Source organism: Dipodomys spectabilis, unplaced genomic scaffold (genome assembly GCF_019054845.1).
Source record: "Dipodomys spectabilis isolate Male_0828 unplaced genomic scaffold, ASM1905484v1 ptg000002l, whole genome shotgun sequence".
Lineage (NCBI taxonomy): Eukaryota > Metazoa > Chordata > Mammalia > Rodentia > Heteromyidae > Dipodomys > Dipodomys spectabilis.
In genome coordinates this window covers 46,068,334-46,076,652 of record NW_024870679.1, presented here as the reverse complement: position 1 = coordinate 46,076,652, position 8,319 = coordinate 46,068,334, and the positions used below count along the sequence as shown (strand labels likewise).

The following is an 8,319-nucleotide window of genomic DNA, read 5'->3' as shown; positions in this document are numbered from 1 at the left end:
ATGTCTCTCCAAAGCCCATGTATTGAAGGTTTGGTTCCTATCTGAGGCACTACTGGTGGAATATTTAGGAGGAGGACCTATGGGAGGTCATTGGTTCAGGTGACTGGAAAGAGATATTGGGACTCTGGCCTCTACTTGTCCCTCTCTTTGCATCTCAGTGAGATGAAACCTTGAGGTAAACATGTCTATTCCAGCTTATGCCATTGTCATGAGGTACTTCCTTGCTATAAACCAAAAGCAATGTGGCCAAGTGACCACTGACTAAAACGCTGAGATCTTGAGCAAAACTAACATTTCCTCCTACTAAGTTAGCTGGTTATTTCAGACATTTGTCACTGTAATAGAAAGTTGATTGCCACAGGTGACAACATATGTTAAATCTTATATTTTTAATTCATTAAGTATCTGTCTGACAGTCTATCTATCTATCTATCTATCTATCTATCTATCTATCTATCTATCTATCTATCTATCTATCTATCTCTCTATCTATCTTAATACTAGAAATTAAGCACAGGGCTTCAAGGATTCTAACACTTGAGCCACACAGCCAGCCTGCCCCACTCTATCCCCCCTCCCCTGCTTTTCTTTTGGAGATTTGATATCACTAACTTTACTAGGACTGGCCTTGAAATTGAGGGCCTTATACCTCTGCCCTCTGTAATAGCTTTTTTTTTTTTTTTTTTTTTTTATTGTAAAGCTACTATACAGAGGGTTACAGTTACATGAGTGAGGTTATGAGTACACTTCCTCTTGAACATTGTTACCCCCTCCATTGTTTTCCCCCTACCATCCCCTCCCTCCCTCCCTTCCCCGAGGTTCTTTTTTTTTTTTTTTTTTGATTGTGATTAAATGATTACATAATTTCAAAGTCACAAGTTCATTCTAACTTCCCTGGAGCAAATTGTCTACCACAGTCTGTAATATATAACAGTGTTCACATGTTATATACCATATTTGTGATCAGCAGCATGAGGATATTTAGTAGTGGTTCAACCAGATGAGCGGGAGTTCTTTGTTTCTTAAGTCCTGTTAGTTTTGTCGTATCACCTAACCTTTTGGATTTAGCATCCACTTATGTACCTCTGCCCTCTGAATAGCTGCAACTGTAGGTGTGAGCCACTATGCCTGGCTATTCTATATCTTTTTAGTGAAGAATTTAAGCCATTTACATTTAAGGTACTTAATAAAGGCTTTAATACTGCTATCTTGTTTTTCTGTTTCCTAGGTCCTCCGTTCTTTTCTTTCTTGCTGCCTTGTTTTATGAGTAGATGATTTTCTGTACTAGTGTGTCTTGATTTCTTGGTCTCTATCTTTTGTGCATCTATTGTAGGTTCTCACTTTATGGTGACTATGAGGCCCACATAAATCATAGTTTGAACAGATATTTTAAGCTGATAAGTCAACTTCTGCTCTCTTACCCATTTCCTGCTCTTGATGTTTATACATCTTTTTACATATTGTATCCCTTGCCATTTTATTGTAGATATTATTATTAACAGTTTTGTAGTTTAATCATACTGAAGATAGATGTGATTAGCAAGTCATCATTACATTATTAACATAGTCTGAATCTGATCAGGCACTTAAGCTTACTAGTCAGTTTTGTACTTCTACATGCTTCTGTTATTAATTGGCTGCTTTTATTTCAGTGTGAAGAACTCCCTTTGGTAACTCTTGATGAGCTCTCTCAGCTCATGTTTATCTGGAAAGTCTTTATCTCTCCTTCATTTCTGAAGGGCGACAGGTTTTTTTTTTCCTTCTTTCAGTACTTTGAATATATTATCCCACTCTCTTCTGGACTAAAAATATGGAACATTTTATGAATTTGCATGTCACGCTTGAGCAGGGGCCATGCTAATCTCCTCAGCAATGTTTAAATTTTAGTAGTTGTGCTGCCAAAGCGAACACCAGCCAGCATTCCTTAGAGTTTCATCACCTTGTGACTTACCATCTTGCCTTTTATCTATCTGGAAATGTCTTTGTTTTTAATCTTCATTTTGGTCTGATGTCTGCCCTTGGTAGAAAAGTTTAGCTTGATAGGATTTTCTCTTGGGATTTTAATGATGTCTTCTGGCTCTGTTGGTTTCTGGTGAGCAATATCTCTAATACCTTTTTATACGTTGTGTTTTTTACAAGTTTGACTTTGCTTTGCCTAGATAGGATTTTTTCCCCCTTCAGATGTATCTTGTTGGAATTGTGCTGGAATTTCTGGATCTGTGAGATTGGTTTTGTTTTTTTCTTCTTGAATTATTTGTTTATTTTTATTTTTATTTTTTTATTGTGAGAATACCGAACAGAGGAGTTACAATTACATGGGCAAGATAACGAGAACATTTCTTATCAATCATTGTTGCCTCCTCTTTGTTTCCCTTCCCATCCCTTCCCATACTCCCCCCACCACCCACCCGCCCCTCAACCTTCTCCCCCACAAAGTTGTAAAGTTCGGTTTTCAACATGACTTGTACATCTCATTGTTGCAATGGGTCCATCTGTATCCCTAAAGTTAAACAATTTGTTTTTGCCCTTCCCCTCCATATATTATACCAACATCAAATACAGTGAAAGCAGGGGTTATACCGTGGGGGAGGGACATACAAAGCAACATAGAAATCATCTTATAAATATGTTAGCAACAATTGTATGAAAGAAAAAAAACATTTGAATACTTATCTTGGGGTTCATTCCCCTAACATCAACTTATCTGACCTTTCCTGCTTGTCTCAGACATATACTAGTTATTGCAAATAAGGGAAACCATGGGACCTATGTTTCTTGGGACCTGGCTTACTTCACTTAATATAATTTAAAAAATATTTGACCAGTATCAGTTCAAACACCCTTTACTCACCTATGTGTTTGCTGTTCTCCTTTTGGAACTCCTATTGCTTGTCTGTGCAGACATGATGCTATTGCTCCATCTCTGGCATGCTCTTATTTGTTTTCTACCTTCTCCTGGACTTCCATGGGGAGGGTTTTGTTGACCTGTCTTCTACTTCATGGATCCTGTCTTCTTTCTCCAATCTACCAGAATAGTTTCTAATGCATTATTTTTCATTTTAGATATTGATTTTTCCCATTCTAGAGAATTTCCTTTTAGTTCTTTAAAAAAATAGTATTAATGTTCTTAAATTCCCCAATCACTTCATACATTAAATGCATCTTTTCCTATAAATTTGATATTATATTTATCATAGCTATTTTAAAGTTTCTTGTCTTAGTCTTTGCAAGCTGCTATATAAAACTATCTTAAATTGGGAGAGATTTGAAATGCCTTTCTCACACTTCCGGAGGCTGGGAAGTCTAAGACCCAGTGCCAGAAGAGTTAGTGTTTCTCAAGGGTCTGTTTCCTCATAGACAATCTCTTCTCTGTCTCTTCCCTTGGTGGGAGAGCCTAGCTACCTGTCCCAGTCTCTTTCAAGGTCATTGATCCCACTCATGAAGTCTCTGCCCATGTGAGCTAACCACTTCTTAAAGGCCCACCATCACACCGGGAACTGGCTTAAACATGGAAACTTTGAGGTGACATATTTATCAGGTTTTAGCAGTTCTCTTCTACAAACTGCAGTATCTATTTATATTGATCACTCTGGGCTAATTTTTTTAAAAATACTTGTCCTGTGGCTTGAACTTTGGCCTGAATACTGTCTGTGAGCTTTTTTGCTCAAGTCTAGCACCCAACCACTTGAGCCACAGTTCCACTTCCAGTTTTTTCATAGACTTAACTACTTGGGCTGGCTTAGAACTTTGATTCTCAGATCTTAGCCTCCCAAATAGCTAGGATTATAGGCATGAATCACAGGTACCTGGTGATCCCTTTGGTTTTTATTGTTTTGTCTTGTTTTTCCAACTGATTTTTTTCCTGGACTCTCTGTCTTCATGTGTCTAGCAATGTTTTAAAAAGTATTATGCAAGAAAACTGCATTGTTATCTTACTCTGAAGAATATGGGTTTCCTTCTAGGAGATAGATAAATTGTCACTGGACCTTCTTGGTCTTGTAGCAGCTTAGTTTTAGGCTTTGTTCATGCAAGTTTATTTTGAATGTTCCTTTTGTCTTTGGGTAAATCCCTTAACTTTGAAGTATGTTGTTTAATTCTAGGATGTGGCCTTCCTAGAGTTTCAATGCAAAGTTTGAGAGTCTTCCTAAGGCCTTTCATTCAACAGGATTCACACTTCGAACTCTGCCTCTTTGATGGGCAGCTGCGGGACCCTCTGCACATTACTTTGTTTTTCTCTTCAAAATTCTAGCTGTTGCTTTCCCCATAGGTTTCTGGGAGGGAGTCTCACTCTCTATTTCCCTTTGATTTCCAGCTATTCTGGGAGGCAAACGTATCATCTGACTCCTCAGCACATCTGAGCTCTCTGACTTGAGGCAGGTCCAAGCATTCCATCAAGCCACAACCAGGAGCTGTTCTCAGGTTAAAACTGAGTACTTGTGGATCTAATACATTGTGATTCCTTTCTATCAGGGTGCTATATCTCCTCTAGCTTATGCCTGATTTTTTTAATAATCTTTCCAGTACCTCAAACCATTATTTTCTTCTACTTTGCATATCCATTATGAGTATCTGTATAATAATACTGCCTTTACCTTATGTTTCAGACTTTTAAAATAAAGACAGTATCTATTTCATGGAGCTGTTCCTCTCCCCCCCACTACCCCCTCTCTGTGTGAGAATTAAATAGGAATGTGTGCTAATCTATTATGCCCTGCTATAACAAACTACTTGAAGCTGGTATTTAAAGAGGTTTTGCTTGGCTCGAGATTCAGACAGAAAGGGAAGAAGCTATGTACAGAGGGGTTCAAGCAAGTGGGGCAGTCTTGATTTAAATGAACTCGGTGCTAATTTTATCTCCTGACACCAGCATAGTCGGTTCATGAGGGTGGAGCCCGATGGCATACTGACCCTCCAAGAGGTATCACCTCTTACAGTTTCCACTACAACCCCATACTCTCAGCATTTGAGCTTTTGGGGGACAGATTCAAAGCATAAGAGAATGTGCATGTAAAATACCTGGGATCAGCAAATGTCCAAAAAGCCACAGTTCCTTACGATGAGTTAGCCTCAGCCTCCTGCAACCTTCCCTTCATTAGTCCTTGCTTTGTAATCTGAGCCCAGCCTACACAGGTTACTGCTTTCTCATATGGTGGCTCATGAGGGTCTTGAAAGAACTTATCCTATACAGCTAAGTCTCTCTTATCTCATGGCTAAATAGCCCAATTCTTCCCACCCTAGGAAATTTGAATTCTCTTTAGCCAACCTATTTTTTTTTTTTAACCAGGAATATCCTGAACTCAAACGCCACTTCTGTCATTTAAAAACTCGCATTTCAGCAAATCAGCTTATCTGCTGAGATTTAATATACTCACCTGAAAAAGACTGCTATAATATTTATTCCATCTGAAAACTGAGATACACCGAGCTTTAGTCAGTGTTGGTAGGAATGCAAGAGGCGTGTTCTCCAATTCCCAGGTTCTGGCTGGCACTGAGGGAGAGGTGGGTACCCTTCCTCTGGTCACTGTGGTGATGCAGAAGAGAAAGCTGTCGTGACTGTACGCCACCTCTCCTGCCTGTCAGGCCTCTGGCTGTTTTTGTTTTTTGAATTTTTTTGTTTTTGTTTTTATTGCCAAAGGCAGCCACATCTTTCTGTCCAAGCTTATGTTTTCTTGCAAAAATCACAGAGCCCAGCCCAGTCTGGCCTGTTATTACAACTTTGACCTCAGTTTTGGCCAAATGATGCTGCCTTATTTTTCTGTGGGACCATTTTCTTCCTTCCTGAGTGTCTCTATCTAAAATACTCGAATCAAACAATGTGTCCTCCCCAAATTTTCAATTTTATCCTCCCATTTCTTTGAAGGGAAGGGAAATACTGGGATTTGTTTATTCTCCAAATGAGCCAAAACCCCAGCAAAGGTGTAACAAGTGTTTTATAAAGTCTCTGTTCCAAGTGAATCAGATGTTCACAACATTTGTTATCCAAAGCAGTAAACTTTGGAGAGTGAAAAGGGATGTTGTCAATAATTATGCCATATCTATCTTAAGAAGATTGTGCTATTGAGAGTCAAAGAATCTGACTTCTCAGAGAAGTGTTTGATATTTTTGAAATACACAGATGAAAGTCTTTTTCCTCCCTTCTTGTCCAGAGATTTTTCTTTCTTGGGGACTTTGTTGGGGAACCCATCCCCGCTGGTACCGTGGACTTAGACTGCCTACTCTATGTTGAACCACCAGGGAGAAAGACCAGAGTGGTCACCTTTGTCTGAAGCATACTCTCAGCTAGGAAGGCAAAGAGTTGTGTGCCGATGACCTTCCTGCGAGTCAAGGTCTCACTGCCCTCATTGAGCTGCGTCCTGCCTGGCTAATATCTGTTTACTCACTCAGGCCCAGCAAAAGGTCACTGCCTTCCCCCAGAGGTGCTGGTTTGCATGTAATAGAGCTTCAAAGTGACCCTCCTCTCTGCTAGTTTAATTCAGCCCCACTTCTAGACCAAGCTTAAGTCCTAAACAGAATATTTAAGAAATATGCTTGCTGCACTCCTCTTGTTCTCTGAACACTGCGTTTATTACATGCCCTGCACCTTTCCACACTGCTATTATTGTGTCTACATGTCTTGTTTCTTTCCAATTCTTTCTGTCTGGTAAGATTGTGTTCATTTTTCCAGTCCCACTGAACATATAAGTAGTATATGTTCAGTGTGGCCCTTCCTAACATCCCCACCAATTGTAATCTGTTTCAGGTACCACAATTAATTAGTATTTGGTTCTGGGAACTTAATTTTTAGAAAGTGTGACAGTGGTTTAAGTATCATGGCTTTTGTCTTTCACTTAGAAGTCAGAAGCCTCAGGCTGCTATGATGACTCTTTGTGCTGGCTGGGATCCAGTTTCCTGTCCTTTTGCTCTGCAGCCCTCAGACCATGGCTTCTTTTTTAAGATCACCTCATGGTGGGTCTACAACTTTATGTTCACATAACAGCTGAAAAAGAAATGAGAGGACACAAAAAGTACTCTTTTGCAGCTAATTAAGTCCTCTTTGTGTTAATGTAAATTACAGGAAAAGATTGTTTCTTGTGTTAAACTAACCTTGAATTCCTGGAATGAATTCACATGAGAGTTCACCTGCAGTGAATACAGGTTCTCATTGTGGTGAAATGTACTAGCTTTTCTGTACATTTGCTAATTCTCTTAAGATTTTTGTACCTGTGGTTCATAAGTGAGAAAAAGACTATAATTTTCCTGTTCTCTCAGATTTGGGCACTATGTTTATGCTATCTTCATTAAGCAGATCTCTCTCTTTTTCTCTTTCTCTCTCTTTCTCTCTCTCCTTCCCCCCTTCCCTCCCACCAGTACTAGGGTTTAAACTTGGCCCTCACATCGGTGAGGCAAGTGCTGTTTTGAGCAGAGAGTTTAGGAGAAAAAAAGCTCCTGTAAATCCTTACTTGTTACTAGTTTGGTGCTAAGTAGATATGCTTCTTTCTTCTTCCTACAGTGCCTTCCTTCTCGTCATCTACCTATCAAATCTCTTTACCAGCAGTGGCTAGTTCCTAGCAAGTCCTTTTGGTGCTGAGTTGCCAGACTACAAATGTAGCACCACTTATATCCACATGGATCCTGCTCATGGTATCAACATTCCAATAATCAGATCTAGTCTTTTGAGAAGTCATCAACACAGGAAGATAAGGAGAATGGTTTGAAAGGTAAGGAAGATGCAGCTTCTGATATTTCTCAGAGCCTTTATAAATCTGAAAACACTGCTTCCAAAATATATTTAGGATTGTAGGAGAAAACATAATGTTCTTGCCTGTGTGTATGCCTGGACCCCTATAGGCTTTTAGTCATAGTTGGATTACATGTGTGTACCATCCCAGCCATCTTCCTCTGTTGAGATGGACTCTTGCAGCTTTTTCTGCTGAGGCTGGTATGGATCTACAATCCCCCTGATCTCAGCCTCCTGTGTAGCATGCAGGTACATGCAAGCATACCCAGATATCAGTTGAGCAGGGGATCTTAAAACCTTTTCTACCTGAGTTGGTTGAAACTTGATGTTCCCATTCTCAGTCTCTCAAGTTGAGCCTCTGGTTCTTGGCCAGATTTTGTTAGTTATCTTCTGGTGTCTACTTTAGGTTTCACTTGCTGAGTTTATTTTTTAAAAAATATATTTATTATCATTATGAAGGTGATGTACAGAGAGGTTATCATTTCACAAGTCTTCAATATTGAGTACTTTTTTATTTCTTAAGATAGAAGATAGACCTTGATTTTATATTATTTCCTTTAATACAGAAATTTAGTATTACAAATATATCTCTAAATACCACT

General features: G+C 39.2%; 1 non-coding gene across 1 annotated transcript; it reads right to left on the bottom strand.

The window, feature by feature from the left end:
• Window positions 1-1,804: 1,804 nt before the first annotated feature.
• On the bottom strand, window positions 1,805-1,911 carry LOC122113172. Its single transcript, XR_006148396.1, has one exon. It is a non-coding gene; the product is annotated as a U6 spliceosomal RNA (small nuclear RNA).
• Between the last annotated feature and the right edge of the window lie 6,408 nt (window positions 1,912-8,319).